This window comes from Manacus candei, unplaced genomic scaffold (genome assembly GCF_025592945.1).
Source record: "Manacus candei isolate 608988 ecotype Guabito, Panama unplaced genomic scaffold, ASM2559294v1 h1tg000014l, whole genome shotgun sequence".
Taxonomy (NCBI): domain Eukaryota; kingdom Metazoa; phylum Chordata; class Aves; order Passeriformes; family Pipridae; genus Manacus; species Manacus candei.
In genome coordinates this window covers 3,864,270-3,878,598 of record NW_026138062.1, presented here as the reverse complement: position 1 = coordinate 3,878,598, position 14,329 = coordinate 3,864,270, and the positions used below count along the sequence as shown (strand labels likewise).

The 14,329-nt window shown below is 40.3% G+C and overlaps 1 protein-coding gene across 1 annotated transcript in view; it reads left to right on the top strand.

The window, feature by feature from the left end:
* HS6ST3 (heparan sulfate 6-O-sulfotransferase 3) overlaps positions 1-14,329 on the top strand; it is a 286,811-nt gene that overhangs the window by 151,259 nt on the left and 121,223 nt on the right. The gene's annotated exons all lie outside the window — the stretch shown is intronic.

The following is a 14,329-nucleotide window of genomic DNA, read 5'->3' as shown; positions in this document are numbered from 1 at the left end:
CTGATTCACAGCAGGTTGTGTGGGTACATCATGACTTTTTGCTTCCTTTGAGAGCTGCAAGGTCAAAGTCCCAAGGTGAGCCAGGCGCCCCTGCAGCTATGTGTGCCCTGTCATTACACATTCTGGTGTTCAGGTATGATGATGGAGGGCAGAGCACGTGATAGTAACTTCTCATGGGTGTTTGATTGTAGATGTGGCCAGAGAGAGGGCTTTTCCAGCTCCTCAGACGAATTCCGTGCTGGTTCCCAGCTGGTATCCCAAGGGTGAGTATCTGTGAATCTCTATTGACTTCCAGAATAAACACTCCTTTTCAGTGTGTTGTTCATAAGAAATGTAACTGCATACTTTCTGTTAATGTCCTTGTATAAAGCTAAAACAGGGAGTGATTTCCAGAAGACACCTGAAGGTCCAAAGGGGGACCTGAAAGACTTGGAGGATGCTGCATCCGGTTAGTATAACTCACTCTCTTAACCAGCCGTAGGACTTGGGAAGCTGAGTTTTTAGCTTCTTGTAGTGACATGCTGTAACCTACACAGCAGGAAGGGGTCAGTCAGAGCCTCACTGCAGGACACTCAGTGTCACACCTTGCACGGGCTACTGAGCCACAGTGATGGTCCAGCACAGTGTCTGCTGCCAGCTGAGCTTCCAGCTTGTACAATTACAGATCAGAGCTGCTTTGTGCAGATGTGGGTATCCAGATGTTGGGAACAGGTGTGAGCTGAATTTGTGTTCAGCTCATGGATATCCCAGCTTCAAGTCAGGAATGACATCCCAAGAAATCTTGGCTGCCCTTTCCTAATATTGGGAGTCAGGTGCGCATGCTGATTCTGCAGGCATTTCTGCTTGTGATGGATTTTCAGCTGTCAGACTGATAGCTGTGGTGAGATGAGTGTGACTGTTGGTGGTGCTCCTGGAGCGCATGAGGGATGTGTGGAAGAGCCAACTGCTCCTGAGCCAGGAGAGGGACAGCACCCTGCCAGTCACTGGGGAGGGAGAGGGCCCCTTGACTGGTGGAAAGGATGTGCAGGCAGTTTTGGTTTGCAAGGACTGTCAGGCTTTGCCTTGGCTGCAGGCAGTGTTGTGAAAGAAACCAGGAGCAGCTCTCTGAGGATGACAGCTGTCTTGAGTGTGTGGAGGTTATTGCCAGCAGTGTGCCAGAGAGATGCTTGTAGTCATCTCTTGATGCGGTTAGAGATTGCTCACCTCCCAATACACCCAGATCACAGGAATTTTGGAACTTCACTCTTTTGGGAATAAGACCACCTGTGAGATTATTTGTAGAGCAGAGCACAGTAATGTATGTGGTTTTTTCTTCTCCTGCAGGGCAAGGTGCTGGGGAAAAGGCCAAGACTAATGGTCTTCAGGAGCTGGACTTGTACTATATCCTAGGGATTGTAGTAGTCTTGTGTGTGCTGCTCTTTTGGATAATTACATGTTGCATAGGCATATCATGGTTGAGGGTGAGAGACACGTGAGATGGCTTTTCCCCACAGTTATTTATTCCTGGCTTGTCAAGGCAACTGCTGGCAGTACTGTTCTGAGATTTCCACAATACAGTCCTTTGACTGTCCTCTTAATATGAATGAGTAGTCTTTTCTGAAACGCATTCGTACAAAAGGCCCCAGAGAGATGAAGGAGCACCGGGACAAGCTGACGCTAACTCTGTGTAGAATAGCAAAGATCAAACTAGAGATAAAGGTGAAGCAGAGTCAGGAAAAGGACCAGAAAGAGGCAAGAAAGCCCAAACAAATTTGCAGCTCTCAACAACAGCTGCTGCCTATCATCAGTGATGTTTGTGACAGAGCTCACCCAGCTGTACGAGAATGTGAGTGCAGACCCCTCACCTCTGCCCACTTGCCCCAGCTGCTCTCTGGCTAACAGTGCCTCTTCATGGGACAGCTGGGTTTCTGTGGACTCACCTCAGCCGACAACATCCTGATGTCCCTGTTACCAGTATCAACAGGGATATACTGTACCTCAGAAGACTATGAATTTTTCAAGGAATTTTTTTTTTTTTTTTTTTTGCCGAGAACTTCTTGCCTGTTTTGGCTGTTTCAATTGGGGTAGAATGCATAGAGCTGGTAGTAGGGCTAGATCTGTGAGAGAAGCTGTCAGAGACCTACGCTCCAGTGCGGGACACCTTTATCGGCCATCAACAAGGCTTTCCTCCACCAGACTGGGGACATGCTGGTGAGACATGAGGTGCAAAGGTCCAAAAGCTTACTTGGGATGCTGCCCTGAATCAGAATTGTCTGGGCAGAGAGAGAAGGAGGTGCTGGGAAGGATGGCTATCCAGCACTGGGCTCATCAAGGGGGGCTGATGTGGTGACGGAGGCTGCGGATGTGGCAGTGTCCCCCACCTCAGAGCTCAGAGATAGTAAATGAGTGGAAAGCTGGAGTAGGGCTGGGTGAGAGAGGGAGTGGAAGCAATGTGATATTAGTTACAAGGGTGATATTAAAAATGGAACAGAGTTAAAAGAAATAATAATTAACAATAATAATAAATGTAAAAAGAAAGAAGTTAAGCTTTGCAGATTGACATCAAAGGGGAAGAACACCTTTGGAATACATCTAAAGTCACATTGACTGAGTACAGCAGATCTGTACAAGTTCAGATCAGATATGGAGTCTGACTTCCAGGGGTCTTCCCAGAGCATGTTGGATGACACAAAGGAGAGATCCCAAATCCAGTCTTATGATACCTCTGCCCTGCAACTGCAACTGAAGGGTACAGCAGCCAGGCAGAAAAGGCTTTATACATTGTCTTAGTCTGCCTTTCAGGGCATTAGGAACACCTTCTCCCAGCACTCCTCCCTTGTGCAGAGCACTCTGTGTCACCCAGTCAGCCCAGCTGCTGACCTGAATGCCTGTGCATTCCCATTCTGTGCACCTGCAGGAACTTTCCCCAGTGCCTGCTCTTACCCACTCAGCAGCCAAACCCAAAATTCTCAGTACAGGGAGAGTGTTGTAGAATATGCCAAGAACAGTTTTCTGCAGACAGCTGTTCTCTCTGGTGGGTGGTTATTGCCAGCAGCATGCCAGAGAGATGCTCGTAGATGTCTCTGGATGTGGTTGGAGATTGCTCACCTCTCTCCACACCCAGTTCCTGGGAATTATGGAACTTTGTCCTTTTGGGAATGAGGCCATCTGAACCACACTCAGGAGGTGATGGGAACTATGACTGTTCACTGGATGTACCTCCCTCTGTACAAAACAGTTAAAAAACAAGTTTGTAAAATCATTGAATCATAGTCTCCTGAGTTGGAAGGGACCCACAAGGATCATCAAGTCCAAATTATGACCCTGCACAAAACATCCCCAAGAATCACACCATGTACCTGAGAGTGTTGTCCAAATGGTTCTTGGACTCTGCCAGGCTTGGTGACCACTTCTCTGGGCAGCCTGTTCCAGTGCCCAACCATCTTTTCCTAATACCAACCTAAACCTCCCCGACACAACTTCAGACCATTCCCTTGGGACTTATCACTGGTCACCACAGAGGAGAAATCAGTGCCTGCCCCTGAATTTTCCCTCATGAGGAAGCTTCACACTTCCCCAGTCTGCACAGGGTTTGTTTTTTCTTGAAATCCAGTTAATTTAAACCAACTTGCTTTTGCCCTCTTGTTTCACAGGTAGAAATGAATTGGCTCTTTACACATTTTAAATGCATCAGAAGTGCACTAACAAATGAGCGGAGATCCAGCGATTCTAGGCTTGATTCAAGGCTGTTTCTAGGCTTGTTGCCTTTAGCTTTTTTACCAGCTCGACCTATTCAGAAAGGATACTTGCTTCCCAGTGCTGTGGATACAGCCCAGGAAGAGTTGCATCTTTCCCTGCAGGGTGTCCTGGAGTAGGGACACAGGCAGAGGTCTGCTGTATGGCATACCTGCAGTGAGTTCAGGGAAGCTGCCATTTACTGTGCATATTCACAGTATGTACAGCGAGGCTGACACAGCTGGGAGCTGCTGTCCTTGTGCGCATCGACACTGTTGAGTCAGGGGGTCCCAGTCATCCAGACCACCCTGAGCGCGTGCGCTAGGCCTGAAATGTCCCAGGTATTTTAGAAATCCGGACACGATTCTGTTTTCCACCACCCAGGCACAAGTCTCCAGGAGTAAGAAAAGGATGGGTCTGTGAGAAGAGCGACCTTTTTTGTAATGTATCAATAGTGTTCTTATCACCAGGCTAATAATTTGAAAGCAGTTCTACTGAAAAACCATTCAGATGCAGTGAGCAGCTGAGCAATGGTGTAATTTAATGCTGGGCTGAACTTCGTGGCAAACAGCAAAGGATAAATTTCTCAGTGAGGCCCCACACTGTGTAAGTTTGGATGTGTTCAGAAGTTTGTCTTGCATTGGGCTTTTTTTTTTTTTTCAGCTATCATGCATTTATAAAGATCTATTTATGGAAATACAAGAGTTTCATGAATAAATGAGATGGCATATTCCTTTCTTCATTTCATGAATTACAGTATCAACATTTTAGAGTCTGTTCATGAATTAATAATTACTTTAATCAATAAAAATAATTACAGTGCTAAAAACATTTTAACAATGAATGCTTTCATGCCGTTTCCACTCCTTTTTAATTAAAGCATGACAAGTTATATTTACCATTTTCATCATCATTGCTCTAAATGGTGAAATTTGTCATCTTTGACTTGGGCTCTAATTATAATTCTTTTAGATGGTTCAAATTTCTTCTCATTATTCAATTATGCTTGCTCCAATTTTAAACTGACAAAATTTTCCTCTCAAAACTCTTTCATGCTGTAAGAATATCTTTGACTTCATAATACCCATTTTAAATATTCTATGCTAGCCAAAATAAATACAAATTAAATATATGAAATGTAAAAACAAATATAAACTGCTGAATATAAATAAATACAGCAGAAGACCAATTATTTTCAGTTTAAATGCATCTATCTTACTTCAGTATAGCATGAAATATTAATATAAATTTGTTGCAAATATTGAAATTGCTATAAGACCATAATAAGCTTGCAAAAGCAGCATGCAAACTTAATTTTTATGCCTGTGACATAGTCTCCAATTAAATGATCTCTTATTATTTTTTCATACGGAATCTCTTCCTTGTTTTTTCAGTAGATAGCATGGCATTCCATTAAATATAATAACCCGCTATGATAGTCTTCTTCAGCCTATTCTCTATATCTTATTCTAATATTTTTTTAATCTTGGTTATGTGAGAATAAATTTCTTTTCCTCATTACAGTTAGATCTGTTTGCCTCACAAATGTGTGTGGGTTTTGTCGGTGCCTCAGAACACTGTTTTGCCTGGTGTGTAGCTAAGGGAATGAACCAGTGAAGAACTATGGGGAAAATTATTATGCTTGAGTTGATCATCTTCAGGCACGTAGGACCTAGGTTTTTAAAGTCTTGTGCTTTGTAAAATATCATGTAATGCTAAGATATTTTAACACAACCTTCAGGTGCTTCAGGAATGAACCTAGACTGGGGGCTTCCTTGCATGGATTCATATCATCTGAATTTAAACATGTAATTGTGATAGGTGGGTCACTGTGATGTGTCTTTGTACTCCCCAAACCCACAATGGTTCCTTTTAACTTCTTGCTGTTATTATTTCTGTCATGTGCCTTTGTTACAAAACTTCAGCAACAACTTTGTTTCCTGTGCATCAGATTTGCTTGTAAACTGCTCTAGGTAGTAACTAAGAGGTGTATTTGGGCAAGTACTAGTGTGATCCAGTCACTGCGCCTCTCAGATGCTTTTTTCTGTCCTAAGGATGCTTTCAGTTGACCTTTATGGTTTTCAAACACTGCATAACATCTGCCTAAAAAGCCAAATACCTCCTCCTGTGTCTGTCACAAACTGTCACTTACAGCCCAGCTGCTGCTTCAGGATTTTGTCAGGCATCAGTCTGCAAAGAAATCCTACCATTTGAATCCAACCTTCCTGAACTACTGTGGTGGGACAATTAAAGACCAAATTATAGTGTGTGTGCATGGAGGGTAGTTAAGTTAAATTTGCAGATGAAACCTGATTCCTGCTGCTGTATCTCTGGAGTGCTTGACTTAAAATCATTATAAGGTTGTTTCAACACAATTTTGTGCATGCAGTTTCCAGTAGTTTTAGAAGATCCATTAAGGAAAAAAAGCAACAACTAAGCCAGTACACACGTAGATCATCATAAGGACTAAAAAATTTGAGATCCACTGTGCAGAGCTTTGCTGTTAAAACTAGATTAGCAGTCAGCAGCTGCTTCTTCTGAATGACTTGTCCTTTTCCAATAGCTTCATACAAACTGGCTTACTGTGCTGGAAATCTTGAGGTTTATTCCAGCTCTGGAACAAAGTGTGCCTCTGAGTGTACACATTCCTGTGTCCTTTTTACTAAACTCTTCTGACTTGTCCTGCTCTGTCTTTTCTTTCTGCCCAGTTCGGTTTTCAGACTGTTTCCTTGCCTCTTCCAGCCTCTTCTACATGGAGGTTCTTCAGGCTTTGTCTACACACTCCTTTTCTCTCCTGGGTGCTGTGCAGGTTGCAGAGTGGATTACACTGTGGTATTTAGTACCAAAAGAGTAGTTAAAAAAAGGAACAAAAGTACAAAACTTGATAATGGTTATACTCTGTTTTTTTATCTAGAGGGCAATGCCCCATTGCAAAATATGTATATAAACGTTGCTTTACTTGTCAGTGTAATTGAGATTAGTTCGTGTGTAAGACTCAGGTTGGCTTTTTGCACATAGCAGATTTAATTTGTGGTATATTAATTACACTTGGAATGTTAACATCTTAGTGCATTTTGATGGCAAAAATTATTTTTAGAAATTGTTAACTTTATGAGGGTCTCAGAGGAAGCATATTTTTTAAGCTATTTACAGAGTCAGCTTTTTGCAAGGAATATGGACAAGCTTTGGACTTGGTTGTCATGTATGTGGGCAGCTAAAAGGCAATCACTGATTTTTATATTTGCTTATTTTTGGTCATAGAAAATATGTTTTTATGAAATCTAAAACAGCAGTCACCTATACTCAGTTACTATTTCAGTATGAACAGTAATTGCTTTAATGAAGCAGTTTATCCCACTGAGAGAGGAGCTCAGATACCTATTTTCCTGGCACACATGTGTTTGGGAAGATACTAAATTGAAATATTACACCCCAATCCAATGTCAAAGTGCTTTTCCTGTATTATTTCTTGAACCCAGAAAATGAATATGTATCAAAAAATTATCTGGAGCAAATATTTGCATTTGGTGGATTTATCATTTGCTAGTGGCATCTACTTCAAATTATTTCAAGATGTCTGAGATCTGAGAATACTTTACCATGACATGATACAGCTTTCCTTTAAAAAGGGCATAAAAAATACTTGTTCTGTAAGAACAATGTTTATGAGGTTGTATGAATGGTTGGATAATGTGCACATGGTGAAAACTGTGCATTTCATGTTAGATACAAGAATGACTGTGCACTGGGAAGGAATATTTAAGAAATCATGAGAACTATAATGGGCCCTCTGCTTCATTCTCCATTTGTATTTGCTGGATTAACCCACTGTAATATTTTAATAGATAATGCATTGCTGTTTCATCTATTCATTAAATTTTTCATATCACGAACCTACTTTATGAAAAAGTATTCCTTTCTGTGCAGGGAGAGGGCAGTTGTTGGGGAAGGAAAACCCAAAATATAATATGACAAATGGCACGAACTATGCTTTTACTGTTAACTTTTGCTGTAATTCCAGTTTTTCCTGTACTTGCTCCTGTCTTCAACAGTGCTCCTAATGTTGCTGTGGAGTTACAAAGGAGGAATAAAGAGTAGGGTCCTAACAGTGTCCTTCCCCTGTTTTCCTGGGTGATCCCCTGTGTTGTGAGTAGGAGAGCAAATGGTGAAGGTGTACTGTGTTCTGGTTACTCTTGGCTGCTTACGTGGACCTCCTGGGTTGTTGCTGCCAAAGTCTTGATCTGAACAGAAACATGGAATTGTGGAATCATTTGGGTTGGACCTTCAAAGATTATCTAATTCATCCCCCCCTGCAATGTTCAGGGACATCTTCCAGTAGGCTGGGTTGCTCAAGGCTCTGTCCAACCTGACTTTGAACACTTTGAATAGCTCCTAGGCTGCTCTGACCCTTCTCTTTGCTGAGATTAACAGAGTTGACAGGCTGAGTAGCATGTTTTGCATTTGTGCAAAACATTTTTTCTTTTCTTTCTATTTCACCTCTTTTGTACCAAACAGGGGCAATGGAGAAGGAGCTAGTGTGTGGTTGCCAGTGTGCTCTGAGACTGGACCTCAATTTTGTGCTTTGCTGCAACAGCAGACAATATTTGAGTCTCATAGTTCTGTAAATACCCATTACAGCTCTGCCTATCTGAATAAGCAGTGTTATTTTGTTTTCTGAGGGGTTTCCAGGGAGTGTTGTTTTAAGGAATAAGCATTTCTAGGTCATGGGAAAAGGGAAAGTAAGCCCTTTCTGTGAAGGGTAAGGTTGGCTAAGGTTGCATTTTTTTAAAAAAAGGGGAAGCAAAGTTGAGTGTCCTGGTGTTATTTTTAAGATGTGAGGATGGCTGAAGAATAATTTTCTATAATATTATTCGAAGATGATAAAATGCATAGGAGGACCTACCTAAATCGGCCTAATAAAGCATTTTGATCTTTCTAGCGTGATTATGGTAACAGTGCAGAAAGCACAAAGCAAGCTACAGCCCAAGCCTTGTAATCTGATGTTTGCAACAGAAATATGTTGCAGAAAGACATTTAAATACATTAGAAGAGTAAGACATCTGATTCAGATGACCCACCAACCCTGGAGTAAATGCAGATGATCGGTACAGAGCATATGCTTTCATAAAAAATCCTGTTATCTCAGTCTCATTTCTGAGTGGAAACAGCCCATGAGGATTTCATGGCTAGGCTGAATGCATGGTTCAGATTACTGTTTTCTCCATGTGCACCACATTTGTTTATGCTGAATTTCACTTGCCATTTTATTGACTAATCACTGGATTTCATGAGGTTTTTCTGTAGTTCTCTCACTGCATAAATTGCAGGCTCCACAGTGCTTCTGCCTAGAGCTAGGCTATTGCTATCTGTGCAGTTCAGTTTGAGCTATCTTACTGTCCTACTTTAGCATGTACGTCTGAAATAGGACCTGATCCTTCGACACCTCCTTCTGAGTTTAGTTTTGCAGCAACTCAAGCTCCTCCCCCTTTCCCTCTCATTGTTTTGGAGAAGGGGATATTTAAAAATTCAGGGGCTGAAATGCTTCTTCCCAAATTTCCTGCTCTGTATGAGAGCTTTTCCTTTTCATAATGGGCAGTTTCAGCATTCATTTTGTTTAGGAAAATTACTTGCCTGAAAATGTATTTTGTCCAATTTAAACTAATTGGCATGCTCATGCCTTGCTCTTCACTTTGTCAGCCTTCTATAATCTCTGTCCAGGTTATTCTGCTGGTCTTCTGTTAGGAAGAGCAAAAAGTCAAGGATGAGTCTTTCTTGGACTCTAAGAACTTCAGTAGAAACATTTTATAGCTTATGGCTATAGGGATATCATCCACCAGCATATGCAAATCAGAGAAGATAGGTTTCCTGCTTGCATCTTCAGTTCTACTGTCATGAAACTGCAGAGCTTAGAGTGGGAACCCATGAAGCTTCTGGGCAATAGATCATCAGTATCCAAAGGGTTTGTATTTTCAATACAAACATCCTTCAAAATTGCAGAAATTTCTGGGCACCCCCCATCACATCAGAAATTCACAGTCAAAGTGATCTTATACCTGACCACTTGTACACTGCTGCTCCTACAGTCAGAGTTCAAGCAGTATGACTCAAATAAATCATAATGAGTAGTGTGGAAGTAACGATGGGAATGCGATCTCACTTCCCTAAGTGCAAAACAGTTCCATAGAGCTTCATTGTTGAGTAGAAGGCTTTGACAGATTACTATGATTTGTTTCTCAGGTACTGGCTCCAGTTGCAAGGATTACACACCTCTGTGCTATTTCTGTAGGTCATTACTTGAAGTCAAGTACATTTTTTTTAATCCACTCAAACCCCTATGAGCTTAATGGCTACATAAACATTAAAATTTGACTTAAAAATGTTGATGCAATTTAAAGATATTTGCAAGGCTGTGCATATTAGGCATTTTTTTCTCTCAGTAGTTATGGCTTGTTTTGTCAGAAAAAGAAACTCAGAAATATGTAATACTGAATTGCAGTAGAGGAGATGACTGATGAAAGAGATGTTATGAACTTCAAAAAAGAGCAGGGTGTCTTGGTTGCCATCTGGTACAAACACTGCAGACAATAACATTTAAAAAACCTTCTAACTGAAAGTTAAGTGAATTGGCTTTGATCTACCTGGCTATAAAAATTATATATCAATTCAGAATAATTATTAAGTACTTCTGGCACACCGTAGCTTTCCCAGTTGCAGTGAGTTTATGGACTTCATTAACAATGGTCATAAGAACATAAGAAGCACTTTGGTTAATAATTAGAGAAAAGTCAGTTAAAAGTGAGAATTTCTAATTTTCATGATTTGACACATATTTCTGAAAGATTTAGAGCTAACACAGCAACTATATTTTGTTGTTAGACTGTAAAATCAAGCTTAAACTTCCACAGGTCTCATATAGGTGGATGCCCCATCCCTGGAAGTGTTGAAGGCCAGACTGGATGGAGCTCTGAGCAACCTGGTCAAATGAAAGGTGTTCCTGCCCATGGCAGGAGAGTTGGAACCTGATGGTCTTTAAGGTCCCTCCTAACCCTAACCACTTTGTGTTTTTGTGATGATTCTATGCTGCATGATGATGGCTGATTTGGGGAGTCTCCCCTCTCTTTTCTCCATGTGCCCAGCTGGACCAGAGTTACATGAATAAATTCAGAGCCTCTAGGCTTTAGATTATGAGGTCAGAAATATGCTGAGCACATTGGAAAACTTAAGTCACATCAATAATTGAAAGTGCCTTAAAATTTTTAAATCTTATGAATTAGTAAATAAAACATAATAAAGTCTTTAGATGTGAAATAAATGAAAATTAAATACAAATGTAGTTTACTTTAAAAATTATAATTCTTTATGGTGTGTTTCAACATTATCCTATTAAATCTTAGCTCTGAATTGCTGAGACTGACATTTTTTCTGTGCCTGAATTATGGTAGATTGCCTGTTTCCGAGATTCTAATGAAAAGGAAAAATTAGGAAAATGCATAATATGCATCATAAAATGTTATTTAAAATTTGCTTTTTAGTGCACTACCTCATCTTTCCTTTTACTTTAATGCAAGAAGGATCTTTTTATGGTAGGTGGAAGTACTGTCAGTTCAGACTGAGTGCCTTGTACTTTTAGTACTGTGGTTTTCAGACTTTCCTTTATGTGCCAGAGGGAAAACACTGGCAGAGGTCTTTTGGTTGTCTTTTGGAACTTGAGGAAAATATATGTTTTAATTTGCCCTGGAAGTCAGAACCAAATAACAAAGAAAATGTTTGGGGTTGGTTTTTGGTGTGGTTTTTTTTGCCAGCTAATGACTTACTGGGCTCCATCTGTGTCAGAGTGCAAAGCAGGAGGGCACAGTGGGGCTATTTCAGAGTCCATGTGTGCCTTTCCTCCTTGCCCCCAGAGGATTTTGAGAGTGTGCAATTCTGGGCTGATATATGAGATAAAAGTGTTCCTCCCAATGGTTTTGATGCCATTCTCACACTGACTCTGGACCATCTCTCCACCTTTTGTCCCATTTCTAAGGCACCTAGTTTTGATGATAAAGTTGTTTTAGCAGTCATCTGTTATCTTTTCAGGAGGGAGGCATTCCTGGGGTATTCATCATGTTCCTAAAGGCAGATGGTTTTACCAGGTGTGGGTTCACTGTGCCTGAGAATAGTTGACTGTAGGGACTGCTCTCAGAGTGTTGTGGACGAAAAGGCACAAGGTTCATCTTCCTCTTCTGTGCAGTTCTCTGACACTATCTGAACAGAATTAGCCCTCTCCAGTATGGCCACATGACTGCCCATTGCCTGCCACGGTATGCAAGTGCTTACCCCATTTCTTGCTATAAAGCCCTGTTCCTGTTTATTGCAGCACCAACCATTTCAAGTGCTTTGAAAACACAAAAAACCAATGTTGCTTTGTCCAGTCTGGGCTAGATGGGATTAGCCCAAAAGAAAATAGAGCTACTAGTGGGACAGAGAATCAGATGCTTGCCCTCCTTTTGCAGTGTAGACAAGACTTCAAACATCTGCAGGGTTAGGTGGGATTCTAGGTAATGTGCTCTGAGATTTATGTGCCATAATTCAGTGTAAATTGTACGATGTGCCTCTTTCCTTTGTCTTTGAACCTGACTTCTCTTGTGAGAGATACAGGCTTCACATATGGCACATCTTTAACATTTATGCTAGGCCACAGAGCTATTATTGTGTGTCTAATTGCCCTCTTAGCTGTGTTTGAGACAGAGCATTATCTATTCATGAGAGGAGGCATGAGAGGGGTAGCTGTTATTCGAGGAAACTGAATCTGAGAACACCAGAGGTCCTATCCAGACATGTGTTTCCATTTCTGTTATTTTTCTGCCTTTTTTTAGCAAGTTTTCTGAAACAAGGTAACAGTGCACACAATGCATAAACAGGGAAAAGACTTGTATTTTCCAACTGCCCTGATGTTGGAGGCTAAGGATTTGCTGAAGAGGTTTAGTATGTTCTGTTGTCCACTTATTGGTCTGCCTCATAGGCAGCAGAGTGAAGTTTGTGATTCTTTGTTGCTTTTCTTTGGTTAGCTGGGTGGATCTAGATTTCATGAGGTGTTTACTTTGGTGTTTGTTATGCTGTTAATTTCCTATGCAGGTATCCAGAGAAAAGCTGTGTGTCAATGTGAAGCATTACACCTACATCAGCATTATATTTGTAACTTTCTGCACATCTAAAGAGTGATGCATTTCATTAAAAGAAAATAACAAAAAGACATTAGGGTAATTTGGGAGTTTTGTCATAATCCATAAGATTTTTGTGTTTACACCAGCCTAGCTTGCTCTTTATGGTGTGGGAATGTATTATATTTAATATTTTAAAAAGTTCCTTTAATTGAACCTAAGTGTATTGTCTTTGAATTTGATCTTGTCTTATAGGGAAAAAATAAATTACAACATAATTTATAATTTTAGTGATTTGTCTACTTAAAGAGATATTCTCATATCTTTTAGCATTATCACTGTATTTTTGGATCCCTCTGACACTTGTATATTCTTTTTCAAAGTACTTTACTGGAACTGAACAAAGCAATTCAATGCATGTTTTCAATCTATAACATAAAATGTAGATTTATTATTTTAATTAATTTTCAAATTCATTCCATCTTCTTAGCTGAACCTCTTCATAAAGCAGAACTTGTCAATGAACTATCCACTCTAAATTTCATTTTCCCATTGGAGTGGTTTAGTGAAGAATTCAGAAGTATGAGTGTTATAATAACACTCATACATATTAATACATTGTTCTGAGTGAAGTATTTCTAATGACCTCAGGCCTTTTTAAGTTTTGATCAACTCACTGAAATTTTTTCCCTAATTTGCAAATTTTGCTGCCCTATTAATCTCTACTCGAGAGAGATCAGAGAATTTTTAGATTTTCAAATGTGTCGTTTCATGGATTAGTTGGGGACATTTTTCCATTGGAAAGGTCATCAAAGTTCTAGCACGCTGCATTTAATATTCTGAGCAGACTCATCATAAATTTGTTTACAAATTAAAGTGCAGTGTAAGCAAAACACTGGATTGCTGAAAAATTGAAAAAGTTGTTTCTGTAGCTGTACAGCTGCATTTTATGCGGGAAGGCTGTGGAAGGGGCTTTGGTCTGAAAATGTCATTAAAATTGGAAATACATGCTTAGCTATGTCTTGTCTTGAAGTGAAATCTTGATGTGGGTGTGAATAGTTTATGATCAAGTCTAGTTAATTTTATTTCATTAAAACTCAGAATAGGTACTATGGTATTCTTTCATTTCAGTGAAATGTATATAAATATTTTTTCCACAAGGCTTCTAAAACTGTGTTTAATGTCCAGAAGCCTTCTAAGATGGTACACAGCTACGTATTTTCTCAAGCACGGGTCATTTTAAATGATGTCAAGGAAAATGGAGACAGTTTTTCTGCCTGTGACCAGGACCTGGATAACGGGATAACAGATCTTTTCCATTCTGCCCCTTTTCATCCTTGGGTTCACTATGCTACAGCTGTAGGATCTGGGTTATAATTTAGAGGAATACAAGCAATCAAATGGTTGCTCATGCCCATTTCATCCAGCTATGTGGTCTCACTCAACACTTGTTTTTAATGGCCAAACCTTCCTTT